General features: G+C 44.8%; 1 protein-coding gene across 2 annotated transcripts in view; it reads left to right on the forward strand.

The window, feature by feature from the left end:
• Positions 1 to 20,965, forward strand: part of POLL (DNA polymerase lambda) — a 125,614-nt gene that overhangs the window by 25,546 nt on the left and 79,103 nt on the right. The window lies entirely within an intron of this gene.

A 20,965-nucleotide genomic window follows, 5' to 3' on the forward strand; every position in this document is an offset into this window, starting at 1 on the left:
TCTGGCCAGCATCCAATAGCTTCGTTTGGTCTTTCTGGCCCTTTTGCTTTCTGCTCCTTGCTCTGACAGTGTACCTACCTAGTGATGATGAATGATTTTTCATTTTGCTGGGAAAGTGGCACAAACAAGAGAGTTTACAAACTCGTTGCCTTTCGAGCCAAGACAATAACTCAGCACTTTGTCATTGCCGGAAATGGGGCTATGATATGGGCACTGATGATGGTTGTAGCAATATTTCTTATGGTTCCCCTGTCTCATAGCAAATCTGTTACTGGGGTATAATTTAGCTGTTTAGACCATGGCTCAATAATAACACTGAACAGCTTTATGCATCTGTTGAGTCTCTCGCTCTGTGTATACATCTGGAAGAACGCACAACTAGCAACACACTCTAAAAACAAAAAAGAATGCCAAGGTTGTTTTTTAAAAAACAACAACAACACTTATTCCTATCCAGAGTTCATAAACAGAGTCCTCTAACCCATATTTATGGCTGTCTGTAAAAATAACACCAAATCCATTTGGAAATGTTTGATCTGGAAAATGTTGGAATCATTGTGCCTTGTACATCGGGGGAAATTGCGTTGCAAAAATGTGTCTAATTGAATAAATTTGCAATAAAATGAAATTTCAAGCTGGCTTTTAAAAGGAAAATCTCAGACTAATATGGAAATGTGAATAACTCGCTTTAGTACTGGAAAAATGAGGATCTGAAACTGACAGATTTACCCATCCCTAGGTGACAGCACTGAGAGACTGCAGTTGAACCCTATGCAGTGCCATAAGAATCTGTCTTGTCTCCCATGCTTTTTAATGCTATAGTGAAACTGCTGGCTGAGATCATTCAAAGGTCCAGGCTGAACCATCAAGCCCTCTGCAGTAATAGTAAAGATCAAACTGTGTTGATGATACAGGGCTATATGTACCAGCCCTGCCTGCTCTACTCCCAACCTTGCTGCTTGCCGCAGTAGGCTCTGAAGGAAATGGGCTTGCTTAAACTTGCGTACAGGACTCCCTGTGATCAGGAACCCTGTGCAATCCATGTTCCTGATCACAGAGAGGCTTGTAGATGCACCCAATTGTTGGCAGGCACACCATTTCTTTAGCAAAAACTTAGCGATGCTCTTCATAACCTATACTGAGGATGGAGCCTTCTTATATTGTCCTATCCCTGGCCAAAGAAGGTGGAAGCCTCAAGAGGGTGTGAGGTGTGGAATCTCAGAAGACCTGTTGTACCCCCCTCAATATTTTTAGATCCGATAGTTGTTGCGAAATAACCTGTCACATCTAACATAGGCCTAAATCACCTGTGGCATACTAAGGAATATTCAGCCCACCAGCTATATCCTGTGGCCTGCCAGGGGCTTGACTTTGCAGTCTCAGCCAGGCAACAAAAGCAGAAGGTTGCTGAGGCTCCAGGTGGGGGGCTCTCATTCATATGGGGGGGGGGAGGCTTTCAAGTTGTACAGGTCTAGAATCATAGCATTTCCTCTCTTTCAGTTTGGTCATGGACCTGAACTAGCCACACTGCATGAATATAATCCTTTAGTGAATACCCCAGGAGACACCCCACCACTTAGAAGAGTGACTAGATGGTTGTCCCTACTCATTTTGCATCAGCTGCTGTAATAATAATAATAATAATAATAATAATTTATTTATAACCCACTATTCCCAGTTCAGAAAACCGGGCTCAGTGTGGCTAACAACAAATTTAAAACACTTAATTGATGCAACAAAAACCAGCATAAAATACAGTATAAAACATGAATAACAAAAAATTCAGAATTCAAAAATCAATTTAGGGGGGAAAACCATCCAATAAACATTAGATGATCACCAGGGCTAGCTGGCTAAATTAGTCCTATTTGGGCCAGTGCGGAGAGCAGGGGAGAATTAGCTGTGGGATCCCAAAGCGGGTAATCTTCATAAAAAGGGGGGTGGGAGGGAAGGAAGGGGAATAAAAGATCAGGCTAAGTTCAAATTGAAAGCCAGGCGGAATAGCTCTGTCTTACAGGCCCTGTGGAAGGAAGTTAAGTCCTGCAGGGCCCTGGTCTCATGGGACAGAGCAGTCCACCAGGTCGGAGCCATCACTGAGAAGGCCCTGGCCCTGGTGGAGAATAATCTGACTTGCTTAGGGCCCGGGACCTCCAAACTATGATTATTCATGGACCTTAAGGTCCTCTGCGGGGCATACCAGGCGAGGCGGTCCCATAAATATGAGGGCCCTAAGCCACAAAGGGCAGGTAGGTAGGCAGGAAGGCAGGCAGGGAGGCAGGAAAGTGGATGTAGCATCCTATGGCACCAGGTTCATGGCATGGTCTCAGTGATTCCTGAAACTGCCCCATCACAAAAACACTTTGCATTTATACAGCGGCTTTAGAGTGCTCAAAGCACTTCACTTCCATTATCTCAGTAATCCTTATAACAATGGCCCTGTAAGATGGGTCATTATGGTCGCTCCCATAAGGGGTGTGGGTGTGTGGGTGTTTGTGTGTTGGTGGGGCTCATGCTGGAGGCAAGATTTAAATATGAACTTTCAGATCCATCATCTTTTAGTGGCTCTGCTACAATATTCTGCACTAGCCTTTCCCATCCTGGTGAACTCCACGTTTTGGACTATGAGTAGGGATGGATAGGCAAATGTGCCACTTTCAGATTCTCTCTTTTGCTTATGTCTCCATTCTCCATATTTCCATAGCTGCTGGTTTTAAAGACCTAATGAAAATTCATCAGCACCTTGGTACGAATTTCTCCAAACATCCACATTTTTGTATGTGGCTTTGCCTTACACATTTTTACACTGCAGTTTTCCCTGGTATAAGGCATTTCTCTGTGTTATTTTTTCTAACAAACAAACTTTTTAACCTTAGTAAATATATTTTTGTACATGTTATTTGGCTGCATTGAAAAATTCAGAGAAGTGTGAATTGTGAAGTACGCATGAGTTCATGTTTCAGTCAGCATGAATTAGGCAGGCTCACCTTTAAATGTGAGCTGAACCAAATTTCTCCTCCATCCACAACTACAATTCCCATTAGCCCCAGCCAGCTGATGCTACTGGTTGGGAGGAACAGGTCCACCCAAAGATCCAGAATGAACTGACGGAGATTTTTGCCTCTCCTCTTGGAGCTGAATACTGAAATGCTTTTAAAAAACCCCAAACAATTCCTGACAGAGGACGAAAAACAGAAACCAACTCTTTCTGAAGATGCAGCCAAGGAGAAATTGCTTGCAGCCTTAGTAGCCAGCAGAGGGAACTAGAGGACAAGGAAATAGTGAGTGATCAGCAATGTCAGCAACTCGCCCTTGTCTTTGTGCCAGCTAATCCCAGTTATCACATCATGTTCCTTATAATAGACCATCAATGGCCATCTTTTCGGTCAGAGCCAGGTTACAATAACAGGAATAAACAGTCATATGTAGGTCTAGTTTATTTCATTGACCTCCCTCCACACTCTGCCACTGCACCTCAGAATTTGAAGGCAAGAAAGCACGGATAATCTGACAAAGTAGGGGATTAATTTAAATTTTGGGCTAGCCCTTCTTGGCCATGATATCTTTGCTAGGTTCACAGATCATTCCCATACTAGGCTGCGTCAGCATAGCTCTGAGGGTAGGGGAAGAAGACACCAAGGGTGGCTCTGACATCTTCTAACCTGCTACAAGGAGAACACAAGTACCTCCCCATCCTCACCTCTCATCTTTTTGTAGTAATGGATGGTGCAAGAAGATTACACCTACAACGCAGCTTCCTCCATCTCTAGGCAATCCATGTTTTGCCTGCATCTTCTTGGGACATCTCTTTCCCCCTGCTTGTAGGTTACTAATTCATGGCAGGTGCCAATCTGTCATGACCTTGCACTTGGGTTGATGGGTAATAATAAGGGACAGTCAAAAGGACAATTGTATTAGGGGTTAGAGAACTGGCAGGGTAGAAATACAATCCACATGTGCACATGCCTGCAGTGAAGATGATTTTCTACCACCTCACTTTGCATTTGGAGAGTTACTCTCTGTCCTGAATCCTTGGCCTACCTGGCAGCGAGCCAGCATGTCGTCCAAAGTTCAGGTAACGCAGTCCAGGGTCAGTAAGCCAAGTCTGAAATCCAGCAGTCAGGAAACAGTCCAGAATCAAAGCCAAAGTACAGTACCCTAAAGATCCAGGAGCATCCAAGCCAAGGTCCATCAACATGGGCAGTTGAGTAGGCAAAGCCCCTCAGCTCTGCTTCCCTTTTGTAGTACTTTGCATGCTGATTACAGCATCTGGGCTTGATGAGGCAGGTGACCCTCACCTGTTCCAAGCCTCCTCCAGCTGATGAGGCCCACCTGGCCAGCTCGTGAGCTGGTCTGAGGGCCCTTGCCTACCTCAGCCTCCTGCAGCACCCCTCCTGCTGCTCCCTGTGCCTCAAAGAGTACTTCCTCCCCTAAACCCTGCTTGCCCTGGTGTGTCCCAGTCCTGGCTACACCCCTCACTGGGATCCTCTTCCTCCTCCTCGTCATCCTGTCAGATCATGACATCCTCTAAACATTAGGTAATGCTATGCAATTTGGTTTTGATGGATCAGTTTTATCTTGTATACCATACAAAATTAATCTCTGACTTTTCTATTATAAAGAGTGCTATACTTCTCTTTACACTTGCTTTCTGCCTAACCAGGAACCTGTGTACTTGGCCCTTACGTTTACAAAAATGGGGACTCAGTCGTTGTCTCTTCCTCCCAGAATTTGTAGTATAATCTAATATCAGCAACTACCTAGCAGAGATGAATCCAGTCTGTAGTCTCCAACTTTAGACACAGTCTAAAATGCAGACCTCAACACATCACAATCCAGTCTAATTTTGGGTGGTTTTGTCTCTGCCCCTAACCCCTGCTTTGAATAATATCTAGCCTGATTAAACATTCTGCACCACTTGAAAGCTTGTACATTATTTTGCAACAATTTTGTTCGTACTAATACTGTAAAGGTATAGCCCATCTGTGGATTTTGGGTGCAACCACCCTAAAAGGCACAGCTCTTCTATTCTCCATTTTACATGCGCAGGAAGAAACAATGCATTCAGAGCGCTGCCCAGTGCCTACACTGGGACGGATCATGCCTCCAGAGGTGAGTGTTTTCAAGTCCTGTTCTTTCAGGTAATAAGAGGTGGACTCTTTGGCAGAAAGACAGGATAAAAATGAAACACCACCATCTAAGCATAGCCCATATTCCATAGACTTCTAGGTAACAACAAACCATCTTCTTTCACAGCATAGTTGTCAACGTTTCCCTTTTTAAAGGGAAATTCCCTTATTCCAAATAGGATTCCTCTCAAGAAAAAGGAAAAGTTGACAGCTATGCTCTCACAGTATCCATTTTAGTAAGACTTCTGTTGCAAATGCCACAGAGCTTCTTGGTAAATCTGCCTTAATTTGACCATATCTTATTATCAAGGTAGATTAGGCACAACTGTGGTTACTAATTAGAAGTCTCCCCAATACCTACCTCAGTCTTTAGTGTCATTCCTCATGATACTCACTCAGAGTTACTGCTAAGACAAGATTATGTTGGGGGACAAATTAGATTTCCTTTGCCCATTCCAGATATAATTACATTTCTTCCACATCCTTCTACGTTTCCCCCCAGGTAGTTTTCCCTCTTTCCAACTCTTGTTCTTGGGCAACCTTTCAGCAGAAACTTCTTGCTGTGTCTGGGCTAGAAGCAGCAGAAAAAAGCACCACATTTTGTAGTGGCAATTTCAAAAGTAGGCTAGAAAGTGCAAAGGCCAAAGGCTGGTTAAATCTGTGAAGCCAAATGGGAACTCAATAGGATTGAGGTGAGTAGGGGATTGGGGCTTTGGTGCATAGCTCAATATACTTTCTCTGTGACTTGCAGAAGCTGATGCGAAAAATGAGCAGACATATGCACATTGTATCCATTGCATTCATCCAAATGAAAAAACTAGGAAACAATTTGGTTCACTTTCATACATTGGCTAGAAGTACAGGATTTAAAAGCATCAATGGTCCTAATTGAACAGCAAATAGAAGGCATAAGATTTCTCTGTTCTGTTTGGGCAAATTTTATTTATTTCAGCAGAATTTGGATACCGTAAATAAAACCTACATTGTACTGCATTGCAAAATCTGGAGAAATACAAATTTTAAAGGAGGTGTGTTGGGGTTTGTAGAGTGCAAATTACTAAACTGGTTTGCCTTTAAATATTAATAGAATCAAATTTATCTCCCATCTCTAATTCTGATTATGACTTACACCCCTGGTGTCTTTTTCCATACTTTGAAGTCCAAATAGAGTATTGTTTCCATATGTGGCACTGAACTGATGTGAAGTTATATTCTAAAACGTTTTAATAGTCTATTGATTGCTAATCAAGAAAGTAAGTAAATACTAACACGAGCGCTTTAACCCCATGAAGTCAACAAATTCAAAGTATTTCTGATCAATCTAAAAAGGCTCCATAGTCCAGGTGTACTTCTTGCTTAACCCAAGAAAGTGATGCAATAAACTGGTGATGCTAACTGCCTACAAGCCCTGCTTGCTGCTCCCAATCCAGAGATAGTGACTTGTGCTTAATTCCCATTGGCCTTTTTCTGAATTGCGGCCACTGAGTCTACACATGCGGGATTTTGCAGAAGGAGCATTATCACAATGGGATGCATTTTTATGGCAAATATGAAACCTATCAGGTAATAAGATTTACCACCAGAGACCACTGTTCTTGAGTTCTTTAGAGAGAACCTGAATGGAAGACATAGAATCATAGAATTGTAGAGTTGGAAGAGACCATGAGGGCTGTCTAGTCCAACCCCTGCCATACAGGAATCTTTTTGCCCAATGTGGGGCTCAGATCCACAACCCTGAACTTAAGTGTCTCATACTCTACCAAATGCCTTTCAACACATTTTCCTGTGGTATCAAATACTTCCTAATGTTCGATGTAGGCTTCAAATATACCAGGCGAATGAAGGTCACCATTTGGATATAATGTCAGGATATGCAAAAGGGGGGGAGGGTATTCAATAATACATTATTCCATATGTTATCATGCAAAAGGGAGAAGAATGGATCTGGAAAACTCTTAAGGCGTTGCAGTTTGTATGGAATATGTTTCATCTGAATGTTCACTTGTAAAATATGTAGCATGGAAAGATGAAAGCATGTAAATGATGCTGGATACCAAATGGAAAGTATATTTTGCATGTTTATTAGAGGCATAGCTTAATAAATATCTGCAGAGGCTCATTATCAATATTCAGCCAATTAACAGCACTTAAAGATGAGTGACATAAATTGAAATGGATGCAAATGGACAAGATAAGAATTCTGATATGTTAAAACTCTGGCTGTGCATAAAATGAGTGGTTTCCAAGCCAGCTGCTGAATATTAACAGCTTCATCTGCAAATTGATGCCAAAAGCATGACAGCAAACTGGTGACGACTCTGTTTGGGTTCACCAGACCATATGGCAACCCCCATCCCCAGGATCGGCAATTTGTAGCAGAGAAGACTCCTTTGCCATTGCCACAGGGTAGTGCTGTAAAACCACTGCCTCTCTAATCACCCATGCTCTTGCTGCAGCAGAGCTCCTCTAAGGTAGTGCTATTATTATTATTACAGTGGTACCTCAGGTTACAGACGCTTCAGGTTACAGACTCCGCTAACCCAGAAATAGTACCTCGGGTTAAGAACTTTGCTTCAGGATGAGAACAGAAATCGTGTTCCGGCGGCCTGGCAGCAGGCCCCATTAGCTAAAGTGGTGCTTCAGGTTAAGAACAGTTTCAGGTTAAGAACGGACCTCTAGAACGAATTAAGTTCTTAACCCAAGGTACCACTGTATTATTATTATTATTATTATTATTATTATTATTATTATTATATTTCATTTATTGGCTGTGAGTCCTGGAAGACCTGTTCCCTGCCTTGCTGGTCTTTTCCCCCCTGGCCTGGGAGGGCGGGGCCCGGACTGACTCCAGCTACAAAATCTGAGGCTGCTGATCAAGCTATTGGGCTGGGGTGTTGTTTGGGGATTTTCTGTTGCTGTGGTTTATAAAAAAAAATTGTATCATTATTTTTCGGTCTTATGATTTATGTGGAAACTGTTCAATTTTGTTGTGTATTTCTTGGTCTTTTTAATGTATTGTTTATGACTACTTTTGTAATTATGTAAATATTTTCATGTTGTAAAACCCTGAGCATGGGTTTAAAGGTGGCATACAAATAAAATGATGCTGGTGATAAGCCATTTCCAAAAAAGGCAAGAAGGCCTGCACAGGTACTCAAGGGAAGGGAAGTTCAACCTGCTATTGCTTAGCTCTGCCAAACCAGAAAGAGACTAGCCAGTGCGTTCTGGAATCCAAGCAGCAGACTTTGGACTGAGGACCATTCTAAGTGGTTCTCTACTCAGCAGGAATATAGGTGGGTGACAGATCTGTGCCCTAGTGGCAGTGCCCCAGGAGGCAGTTCAAGATGAGTGGGAAGTCATGGGACAAGTCAGTAGCCTAGACGGCAGAAGTGGTTGGGATCAAAGGGCACATGGCCAGGCAGTGCTGAGGAGCAACCAGAAGTCAGAGTGAGCAGCAAGTTTTTATAAGGAGGCAGGGGCAAAAGGCAAGCCAGAGGTCAGGATTAATGAAAAGTCAAGGACAGCTGGCAAATGAAGCCCTTTATTCTCTTTCTTGTCCTGAAGGACCTTGGTGGGCAAATTCAGTTTAGCGCCCAAAGAAGTTGCCATATGCTGTCCAGTGGCTCACCACATGGGACATCTATGCACGGATCCAGCAGCCCCTGGCAGTAGCTCCACCAATAGTGCCATTGTGATATTTTCCAGTACTCAGAGCAACTGTTCTGAGACCCATACCTCAAGCCTACCGAGAAAGTTGAGGTAACTTTATTCTTTTAACTTTTGTATGTTTTAAAGTATGGTCATAAAACTTTTGTGATGTTATTGTTTTATCTTTTTGTAAACCACTTTGAGCGTTGTTGTTGTTGTTTTTTACAACCAAGTGGTGTATAAATTGTATTAAATAAATTAAATATCACTGTGGGCCTACTGTTTTCATGGAGGGCAAGAATCCAGGCCTGCCCTGAGGAAAAGTGTAGACATGTATGTCAAGATCCCAAAGAACAAATAATCTGACACCACCACTTAGGCTACCTTCAGGATATCTCTTAAGCATAGGGTTGTACCCTTTGAAAATGGCATGTGGTGGACAACAGTCCTTACATCATCAGTGCTGAATGAAGAGAACATCCAAGAGCTTATTGCACCACAGTGGTTCAGTCACAGTCACATCATTTTAATTATTAAATGTAAAGCTGGAAATCAGTTTGCTAATACAGATATTTCTTGACAGAGGACATATCGATCCAGTCAATCAGAAGTGACAAATGTATCACCTGTGATTTAGCATTTGTGCGAAATTATCTTTCTGTGTTGGAATTTTGTTTATATGAGAAATAACTCACAAGAATACAGTGGTACCTCGGGTTAAGAACTTAATTTGTTCTGGAGGTCCGTTCTTAACCTGAAACTGTTCTTAACCTGAGGTACCACTTTTAGCTAATGGGGCCTCCCGCTGCTGCCGCCGCACCACCATCATGCAATTTCTGTTCTCATCCTGAAGCAAAGTGCTTAACCTGAGGTAATATTTCTGGGTTAGCGGAGTCTGTAAGCTGAAGCGTCTGTAACCTGAGGTACCACTGTACTTCTTTATCTCCCTCCTTCAAATGCCTTCTCAAAACCAACCTTATCTAGCAAATAGGCCTGCAGCTTAACCCCCTTAGGCCCAAGCTATTTGTGATGGTGGCAGGCCTGTGGCTGCCCCATCCTCATATAAAACTGTGGTGTAGTGGTTAGCTTGTCGGACTAGGACCTGAAAGACCAGGGTTTGAATCCCTGCTCAGCCATGAAGCTCACTGGGTGTGTGACCTTGGGCCAGTTACTGTCTGTCAACCTAATCTACCTCTCAGGGGTATTATGGGGATTTAAATGAGACGGGGAAGCGGGTATGCCACCTTGAGCTCCTTGGAGAAAAAAGTGGAATATAAATGCAATAGCTAAACTAATGGAAATGTGTGTGTGTGTGTGTGTGTGTGTAGGTGCAATTTAAAAGGAAAAATGAGTATGACAGTGGTTTGTGCTGAACTCAGGGACAGCCTTGCGATGCAGTGAGATGAAGCAGAGTGATGAGGCGATAGATAACGGAAGTGTTGGGCCTAGCCAGGCAAGGCAGCATTTGGGCTCTGCTTCAGACACCAAAATGTCTTAGGCTGGAACTGTGAATTCTCTCACTTGTAACTCCCCTTTCCTTATCACAAGCTTCCCGCCCCCCCCCCCGCCATCTATTTCTCTCTTCCAGGTTCACATGGGAGGAGGAGGGGCACATTTGCAGAAAGGAGGGGCTTAACCTCCTGGTGCCGCTTTGGCTCTTAAACTGTACATTCCCAAGGATGCTGAGGGGAGACTCCAAAGTGGTTTAACCAACCACCCAAAGCCCTTTCAGGGGCTTGCAAGCAGGGTGGAAGTGAGAGCGGAGGGGTGTTCTTGTGGTCCCCCACCTTTTGAACTCATTAAATAGTGGATGGACATAGCAGACAACACAGAGCTTTCTCCAAGTAGTTCTTTATAAGTAAGCTGGAACTGAACTGAGCAGCCAACAGCTCAGCCGGCCTACTTTTATAGGCAGCTGGCTGTCAACATTGTAACAACAACAACCACCACCACCCAGGGTTTCCCGCCTAAATTAACTGACATGGACCTGAGTGAAAACGATATACATGATACCCCTGGTGGCCAGGGTGATAACTTCAATCCATAACAGAACTTCTGTTTTGTTCAACTGTTACCCTCTTGACATTGATGGGAAAGATTTCAGCCCCTGAGCTAAACTGCTCCTCAGTTTTTGGGGCATGTCAGTAAACCAGGATGGCTTTGGAACCTCTGGCTCATCCTAGCTGATTCCACTTCTACCCTGGCTTGCTCCTGAACTGCTCCCAGACTGGGCATGCCCCCCCCCCCTTTGGTCCCCAATTGGGCCAGAGCATTGGAAGTTTCTAGGGGAGTGGGAGTCCAGAATCACATCTCTGTCTCTGAGGCTGAAGCTTTGACTGGCTTTGAAAGTGAATGTGTCAGGTTTGCATCTTAAGAAGCCCTGCATTTTGTTTGGGCTTCAGTCCTCATCCTCAGCTGAAATGAAGCCTGAGTAACATATTTATTCACATCCATTCCTGGACTGTTGTCGTAGCTGCTGCTATTGCTGATTAGGGGTGGAGGGATCTGTCAGTTTCGATTCTCTGTTGTTGTCGCTTTATCTTAAATTCGATTGTCAATGTTTCTGCAGCAATCTGTGTGGGTTGGTTTTTTAAAAAATCCACATGGATTTTAAAAAATCCATTTATTAAAAATTATTAAGCACAGACCTGCTTCGGACATGCATCTCTCCCTAACCCTGCAACTGTGTAAACACTATGCATTCCCCTTCATCTGCTGAAGCTCACTGGCTGCCTCTGAAACTGGAGGTTCAACTTAGCAATCAATGTCATCTTTTACCTGCTCCTCTCATGTGGTCATGTGCATTAGTTTATCATATTAAATATTTGTTCTTTTGGTGTCATAATAAAATAGAACAGAGTAGAATAGTGAATTCATTATTTTTATTCATCGTTTGTTATGCCTGTTATGTGCACATTGTTCAGTTTGGTTCTGCATTTTTAAATGTTTTATTTATTGTTTATGACCGCTTTTGTTATGTTGTAGTTATGTATTTTTTCATATTGTGAGCCGCCTTAAGCATGGTTTGAACTATAGAAAGGGAGCATACAAACTAAAATTATGTATGTATATATAAAGCCCATTTAAAACACATGACTTCATGGAATCACAGAACTGTGGAGTTGGAAGGGACCCCGAGGGTCATCTAGTCCAACCCCCTGCAATTCAGAAATATCAACTAGATACAGAACGGGGGTAAATGCAGTATTCACTATATCACACAATTAAAAACTGCATTCAAAACAACAACAACATGGAAAAGTCTTTGCTTGGATTGATTCCTTGTTTATTTGCAGGTGTGGGGTGTGTTACTTCACGACTTCCCCTTGCTCTGCGACAAGCTCTCTATATATGGGGGAATTTTATCCACCCAGCCAACCATTGTTCTGCAATTCCATTCCACCACCCCCTGAAACAATTAACAACAACAACAACAACAACAACAATACACGATATCCAAATTGCATACCACACACTTCACTTCTAGCTTGATGTCCCCCATTCTCTCTCTCTCTCTCTCTCTCTCTCTCTCTCTCTCTCTCTCTCTCTCTCTCTCTCACACACACACACACACACACACACACACTTCAAAGACAAGCAAGGTGATTAATTTTTGCTGAGCCAACTCTCCTTTGGATTTAGGCTATCCAAAATTTCTCATGAATTAGTGCTTTCTTCCATCAGGTAAAACAACAAAATAGCTAGTGCTCAACTATGAGTTGTATCCAACAGAGTATATGCTTAGAGCACAGTTGAAGCACATTCTTTCCTCTCAAAGAATTCTGGGCAATGTGGTTTGTTAAGGGTCCCTGGGAATTGTAACTCTCTGAGAGGTGAACAGCAGTGCCCAGGATTCTTTGAGGGAAAGAATATGCTTTGGTTGTGCTTTAAAGGTTTAGCGTATACACAGCCTGAGTCATACTCAGAGCAGCAGACCCATTAAAACCAATAGGCTTGGCTACCTTGATTCCAATGGGACTACTTTATGACTTAACTGAAGATAACCCTCTATGTGTCCAGTGTAATTAATGGTAGTGCAATAACAGTGGCAGTAATAATAATGAACTGAAATGAAAAGTGGCCAGATTGCTTGTTATCATCGCCCCAGACATGTTCTTACATGCATCTGAATGCTAATAATGTTTTGTCCATTCAGGGGATCGAAAGCCTTAACCTATAGCACTATATAAAGTTTTTTCTTTAATAATTTAAACATACAGTTAGGATCTTGCAAGAATGCAAGCAAGAGTTAGGGTGTGTAGAAACAGGATCAGTCCATTTCTGAAGGGGCAGGCATACATTCTCCTCCTCACCAACTAGGCCTGGTTGGTCACTGCCCGCCCCCATGTTGTACTATTTCTCCATACACACCCCAGCAATGTAAGATCTGTCCCCTCTTTGCCCGCAGACTAGCAAGGCACCTCCTGGAGGTGACACTTGTCTGAGAGAAGCCTCTGTCATCCTTCCCTCCCACCGCCACCCCCTTCCCATCTCATTGCTATGGATGGTGGAGGCGATGATTTGATTAAGCTCTTCACCTGATGGAGGCAGAGCAAGCCAGATGCAGTGGGAGCTGCCAGAACTGGGCCAAGGCAGGGGGATAGTATACAAACACATTTCCCAGGCCCATCTGTGCCATCCTTCTGTCCATTTTGCTTCCCATTATACCCTACAGTTCAGAACCCCACTTGGAACTGGGAATCTCTCCAGCCTCTGTGTGTGTATATATATTTATATATATATATGTCTGCTCCTTCTCCTTCAAGGTGATCTGACTCGATTAGTGCAATGTTGGCAGGGAAGGCCGGGCGTGTGTGCGAGCTTTCTGGGCCTCCTCTTCGCTCTCTCTTTTCTGCCTTAATTGGAACCCTCTGAGACCAGGCGAAATCGCATTAGCACCAGGCCCCGGCGTGCAAAGCCATCCATCTTTTTTTATTACAGCGTAATGGGGCTGCTCGCGAGGCGGCGTTCGATTTGTCACAGGCCTCGTTCGCTGATAACGGGCATTTGTCATCACTTTCTGCCTGTGTTAATGTCATCATCGGCGAGCTGACAGCCAGGCCCGTCGAGGGAGCACCGGCGACACAGCACATCCGTCAAGCTAATATTTCCATGGCTGTGGGGACCGGGCGGGCTACGGACACACATTAAAGCGCTGAGGAGAGGACGGGAGAGAAAAGCGCCATTGTCATTAATTAAAATGTTAGGGTGGATATGAAGACGTGTGCGCGTGCCGCCTGCCCGAGTGTGCCACGCAGCGAGCGTGACGTGGCCCGTGAGTGGGCCGGCCGGCCTACAGTCGCACGTCCCCTATTAACAAGCACAAGCTTGGATCATGAAGTGCATTTAAAAGCTATTTGGGGCTGGGGAATCCAGAGCATGGTGAATAGGAAGGTCATTGTTAATAAGCGAGGGAGGGGTGTGCTCTTGTGTAACCAGCAAGCCACAGTGTGTGTATCTTATCCACTCTCCTCCCCCCAGAGTCTGTTTGTTCCTCTGGCATGTTGTGGTTGGTCATTCGCAGACATCCTAGTGTCAGGTGCTTGGCAGCCATAGTGCCAATGGGAAGATGCCAATACAGTATAGGCAACAACCATTTTAGGCGCGTTCAGTAGGTGTGCAGCTGTGTGCTCACACATCACCGCGAACCCGGGAGTGACTAGAAAAAGGGCAAAAACAGTCCTAAAAGAGCACTGAAAGGGCAGAAATGGCACAAAACAGCGCTTTGCAACCCCACAAGTCTTTACAAGTGCAATCACAGGAGCCTTTGCACCAACCTTTGAGGTCTGTGGAGACTCAGAGTTTCAGGAAGGAGTTTTGGAGGGAGCAATTGCCACCATTCATGCCAGACTGGGGAGTGCTGCTGGTTTTTTAGAGGGTTTTCCTAGGGTTTTCAGAAGTTTAGAGGATGTTTGCAGGCTTTTTCAATGGGCATTCCCAATATACACCATTTCACTTAAACGTGTGGTGTCTAGGAACATAACCCCCGTGTAAAATGGTCGTTGCCTGTACAGATCAAAAGGCTGTCAGCCCCAGAATCCAAGGTGTAGGTATCATGAGCAACTCATTCCCAGTCAAAAGCAAGCTGAATGTGAGTTACCAAGGCCATAAAATGCCATGATGAGCTGTTACTGCTGTTTATGTCCTGCTTCTGGGCTTCCCTAGGTATCTGGTCGGCCACTGCAGGGACCAGGATGCTGCCCCTCTATAGGCCTTTGGTCTGTTTGAGCAGGCTCTTCCGTCGCTCTTAATTTCACCACAGTGGTTGCAGACAAGACAATGGGATTGGGGGCAGTATTAGGGATGCAGGTCAGGCTGAATGGCTCTTGCGGCAGAGCTGCTCAACAGTAACTGCAGCCAGCACTGTATACATGCTGGTTGAAATCTCAGCTCTGCCATTAAATGCACTAGGTGGCCTAAAACAAGCCGCTTACTCAGCTTCAGCAAACACTGTGATATGGGAATAATTATACTTTCTAACCTACAGGGTGTTGCTGGGACTCATTGGGGACAGCTAGGGCCGGGAATTCAGGCAGGAGCTGGAACCAATGATATCCAGAGCAAGCTAATTCTAGCATTGTTACCATCCTCTTCTTTGCTACAAGGGCAACACAGAGACTTTGAAGAGGGGAGCTGGTAAGGGGCAGAGAGTAGTCCAGAATCAGAGGCAGGAGCAGGGGCAGGAGAAAGAAATGAGGCAGGCTGCTGAAGAATCCAGGAAGTCGTCTCCTCCTGTTGCAGCCAGCTTCCTTCCCTCCTGGTCTCCCAGAACCCATAAAGTACAGTTGACATATTCCAAAAAAACCTGAACACGTTCGGAGCAACTCCCCTCCCCCATCCCACATCTCTGTCGCTTGCCCCCTTCCTGCCACTCACCCCTTCCTCATCTGCCTGTTTACCCCTCCTTCCCTTCCCTTTGCTGTCTTCAGCCTCCTGCTCTTGAATGATGTGAGGCCCCAGGAGGGCCATGCCAGGCCTGGTGGCTGCTGGAAATAGCATAAGGCCTAGTGCGACTCGGGGACGAGCCAAGAAGAGGAAGGTCCAGCGTCTCGCCAGAGGTGGAGCCGCTGCTGCCGAGGGCCACGTGGTGAGCCCGCTGTTATAGAGTGTTATAGTAGACTGCTCTGACTGTAACCACGGTATGGGTAACTAAAGCCAGTCAGCTTTCTTTTAATAGGGTCTCAGCTAACCTGCCTAAGCTGCTAAAAGGTGCTCATGGCTGCCAAAACCACTTGTGTTTCCATAGACTGCACAACCTGAACCCCCAGACTCCATACTTGACATATTAGTTACAGTGCAACTCCATTCAAAACTGGTGGCAAACTATCAGTAGATCAGATCCTCCCGGTCAATAGCACCTCTTTCTATCTAGATTCAGTTTCAGCTTCTGTGCTTTCATCCATTGCAGAACAACCTGCCAACATCTCTTTAGGATTTCCACTTCCTCCTTTGGGAATCAGAGGTAGAGCGGTGTGTCATCAGCCCAAACTTCTGGGTGCCTTCTCCCAGCAATGTCATGCAGACATGGGAATTAGATGGTCAATAGGCTCCTGGCTGCCACACTGAATTGATACAAGGAGATGGCCAAGTTGCCTCATACTTTCCCCCCTTTTTTGAGATGCATCCAGAGGTCCCATCAGGCACCAGGTGGTGTTGTTTAGTTGTTTAGTCGTGTCCGACTCTTCGTGACCCCATGCACCAGAGCATGCCAGGCACTCCTGTCTTCCACTGCCTCCTGCAGTTTGGTCAAACTCATGCTGGTAGCTTCGAGAACACTATCCAACTATCTCGTCCTCTGTCGTCCCCTTCTCCTTGTGCCCTCCATCTTTCCCAACATCAGGGTCTTTTCCAAGGATGCTCCTCCTAAGAGTGTAAAGTGGGTCTCAAATTCTGCCTATATATATATTCCTACTGCCTCCCCAAGTGAACCCTTTTGAGAATTTTCAATGTGTTAATGAAAACTTGGTTGTGAACAGATGGTTCTGCCATGAAGGATTCTGAAGCATGCGATAGTGTGATGCACAAGACATCCCTTATGCATGGCATGAAAGTGCTGCAGCCAGGGAAAAGAGCAGCTGTTTAATCTGGTATCACAAATAGATAGGGAAATAGTGTACAAAGTCAATTCTCTGTGAAAGGCGAACTAGATGTGGTATTAAATGTGTGTTTGTCTCACTATCAACCTTATATCTGTAGGGGCACGTTCAGTCTGTATTGACAGTCCCAGTTGTAGGTTCACTATCACAAACCCTAACCCTACTAAAATAAACAGGTCAGTTTATGAGAGGATACCGCTAGCAATACAGTAAGACTCAGATGAGTATTAAGGTCATTCAGTATCAGGATGATATTGGCCATCTTTGCTAGCCCCAAGCAGGTACTCCATCCTCCCCATCTGAACTTGGGCCTGAAAGACTAAGGGAACTGTAACTGTTATGCCACATGTTCCAGTGCATTTACCCCTAACTTTCATTATTGCAAGAAGTAGTATATTTTGGGGGAAGCAGGGTTTTGTTGCACAAGACTTCCCAGTCAACCAGAATTGTGCAATCTGGATTTACCGGTATATGATTGAACCCTACCCCAAAACAGCAGGTCTGGAAGTGTCCAAAGTCAGCAGGTGGCATTTGGCATCTTTTTCATTATGTAAACATCTTCTGATTTTCTGTCCCACAAAATATGGTTTTATTAAGGCTACGCAATTCCTTACATGGGCGTGTTTCACTTGTGGGATGAGGATTATGGCATGAGAGGAGCAAAATATTGTAGGCAAAATAATGGTGGATTTGGAAATGGCTGCCAGCTTTTTGGGAATGGGATTTGGAAAAAAATGACACCACAACATTAATCCCAGTAAGTGATGATTTGCCGTCACAAATATGGCTTATTATTCACAGATGTATCTATAACCTCAGAGGTGTCATGCCATCACCACATCATTTGCATGTGCATCATGCCTGCAAACCTATACTTGAAGATGCACATTTTATTTATTCAATTACTAACCTGTTTCTTGCCTTGATATATCTTGACAGGACTTCACTATGTGCTTTTTTTCTATATGTTTGAAGTGGTCCTCAAGGCTAGAGGGACGCAGGTGGCGCTGTGGGTTAAACCACAGAGCCTAGGACTTGCCGATCAGAAGGTTGGCGGTTTGAATCCCCGTGACGGGGTGAGCTCCTGTTGCTCGGTCCCAGCTCCTGCCAACCTAGCAGTATGAAAGCACATCAAAGTGCAAGTAGATAAATAGGTACTGCTCCAGCAGGAAGGTAAATGGCGTTTCCGTGCGCTGCTCTGGTTCGCCAGAAGCAGCTTAGTCATGCTGGCCACATGACCTGGAAGCTGTACGCCGGCTCCCTCAGTCAATAAAGCGAGATGAGCAGCGCAACCCCAGAGTCGGTCACGACTGGACCTAATGGTCAGGGGCCCCTTTACCTTTACGTAACCTGTTTCTTGCCTTGATATATCTTGACAGGACTTCACTATGTGCTTTTTTCTATATGTTTGAAGTGGTCCTCAAGGCTAGTTATAAATACTTTAGTAACTATAAATGAGTAGTGTTTCAAACAGTTTTCAAATATTAGTCTCAACTGTGTTAAAAACCTCCAAACCAGCATCCCACAAGCCTGTTGACTGCTGGCACTGGGATGGAAATCATTTACACCTGGAGGCCCAACCAGCTAGAAAACAGCTTCCAAACCACATAGTCAGTGGGTGGAGTACAACCACTGTGAGTAATTTTGGTTGGCCTACCTGCTGGTGCTGTAATGTGACCTTGGGTGGTAGAGATGACAAATACTTAGGGTGGGATTCACCTAATGAACCCTGATGGGGGACTTCTGCTTGCACAAAGGGGTTTTCCTTTCTCTCCTTCTCTCATGCCCCTCATTGGTTCAGGGGGTGTGTGTGTCAGGAGAACTTCCAAAACAATGTGCCTGGGGGGGGGGAGCACCATTCTTTCTAGCAAGCTGAAATGCTAGTGCAGATGAAATGTTTGTAATAGCACAGCATTTAGTTCCACCCTCATTTTGCCTATTGACGGACAGAAGCAAGATATCATGGTGCCTTTCCTCATTTATGATAGCTGTGGCACAGCCCGCCCAAACTTTTCTGTTTGGCAGAGTCTCTGCTTAAAACATCATCTGAACCATTCTGTGTACCCCACACATGCAAAGTGATGAGCTGTTTTGACCACAGAGCATCACCTAACTCGCTTTCCCCAGGACAATCAATCTCTTCTCGTTGACTGTTTGAGCTTCACAATCCAGTTTTAAGAGACAGGATAGCACACCAATTCATAAATTGAAAGGTAATTTTGCTTCTCATCAGGCAAGTCCATTGTGGTACAGAGCAGCAGAGTGGGGGGGGGGGGAGCTGCAGAGCAGAGTGGTGTGTGTGTGTGTGTGTGTGTGTGTGTGTGTGTGTGTGTGTGTAGCCCCTCCAGTCCCCTCCTTTACCTTGCAGGGTGTGCTAACGAGTCCTCCCCTCCCCCTTCCATGAACTAAATCCTTGGAGATGGTAAGTGCGGCATATCCCCAGACGGGGAGTGTAAATGCTTGTTCTTTGTAAATGAAGAACATAATTAACATTAAATTAAGGTAATACAAATGAAGACAACCCAGAGCCTGACAGGATGAGTGTTTGGGGAGGCAGTACAGAGAAGTGATTCATATTTTTAATTTACTGTGCAAATAGACTAGCAGGGCTTTGCGGAGTGGGGGGGGGAGGGAAAGGGGGAAGGGCGATCTTAAGTGGAGTGGGGATTCCCCCCCCACTGTTGTTTTGCTGTGCTTTAAGCACACAATGACTATTAAAGTCAACTGCCCATATAATGGGACATCTCCTACATGACTGAGCTCCGAGAGGCATCTTGGTGTAGCAATAAATCCTTTTAGTGCTGTCTGCCTGGTACACAACCTTGGGGGGGGGCAGCAAGAGATCACTAGGTAAATACACCTTCTTCCACCACCAGGATGTCCAGAGGGTGGTGCCTCTGGCCTCCCATTGACTGGGATGGAGAAAGAAGAGACTCCCTACACACGCCATTACAAGGCTCAAGATAGCTCACACAGGTAATGACTCAGAAATGTAGCGGTTCCAGAGATTCTTGGAACAGATACATGCCTAGCCTGGATGGGACTCTCTCTAGCTCCTGGTCTGTGGAACCCTAGCAGCAACACACAGCAAATGCCACCCTTCCAGAAAAGCGTGAAACTGAGTAAGAAGTAGCAAGATGTAGATGTGCTCACTCCAATGAATGGGGACGGAGGCACATTTTATGTGGTCCAGCTGTTCATGCCTTGCTTACCAAAGCAGATGTCCTTGTTTCTGTCAGAGAAACATTTGCAACCACCAGAGGCGCCATCTTTGGAAGAAGATTGAGGGGGCCCAACACAACGTCCCAATGTCGTGCGACGTCCTGATGTCATTCTGCTCCTGGCTCAGTGTTCAGCCTCAACAATGCAGGGGCTGGCCCTCTCAAAAAAAAGTTTGAGGGGGCCCAAATAGCCTCGGCCCCCAGAAGCCAGTGCCTATGGCAACCATGCTGACACCATTCTAGATGCCCCCCAAGGGTACTCTGTGGTTTAGAAAATCTTCAATGATGAGCACATGGCAGTGTTTGGTTGGCATTAATACTAGGAAGGGAATATTCTGATACCACAGGAAGACCAAAGACAAGGCCTTGGGATGTGAGGAGTCAACTGGCCTCCAGTGTTCATTTTGTCTTTTCTCTTTTTTTTGCGCTACAAAGGAAATATTTTACACACATAATGTATTATTAAGCTTTCACAATATTGTTTTTAGTCATGGAAAGAAGTTATCTTCATTCATGGTTTGGCACGTTTTCTGGGTGCTGCTTCAGAGCACTTGTAACTGTCAAAACCACACATGAGTAGTTTTGCCAATTTGCCAGGAAAAGTTGGTTGGAAATTTTAAAAACATGAATACGAAGAGAAAAGTATGCCAGCTACACTAAGTGTCAGCCAGGATGTTCTATGGTGATTCCAGTTCTTTCCCACTGAGATGTTAGAGGGCAGCAAGGGGTCATTCTAAGTCCAGCTATTTTCCTGCAGGCAGTTGGTACCCTAAGCAGTGACCACCTCCTACCCTTTCTTCCTTCCGTTTTGCTTTAACTGTTAGTGAGTGCACATATGGATTTGGAAATTGACAAGAGTTCATGACAGAGTTCA

Source organism: Podarcis muralis, chromosome 6, assembly GCF_964188315.1.
Source record: "Podarcis muralis chromosome 6, rPodMur119.hap1.1, whole genome shotgun sequence".
Classification (NCBI taxonomy): domain Eukaryota; kingdom Metazoa; phylum Chordata; class Lepidosauria; order Squamata; family Lacertidae; genus Podarcis; species Podarcis muralis.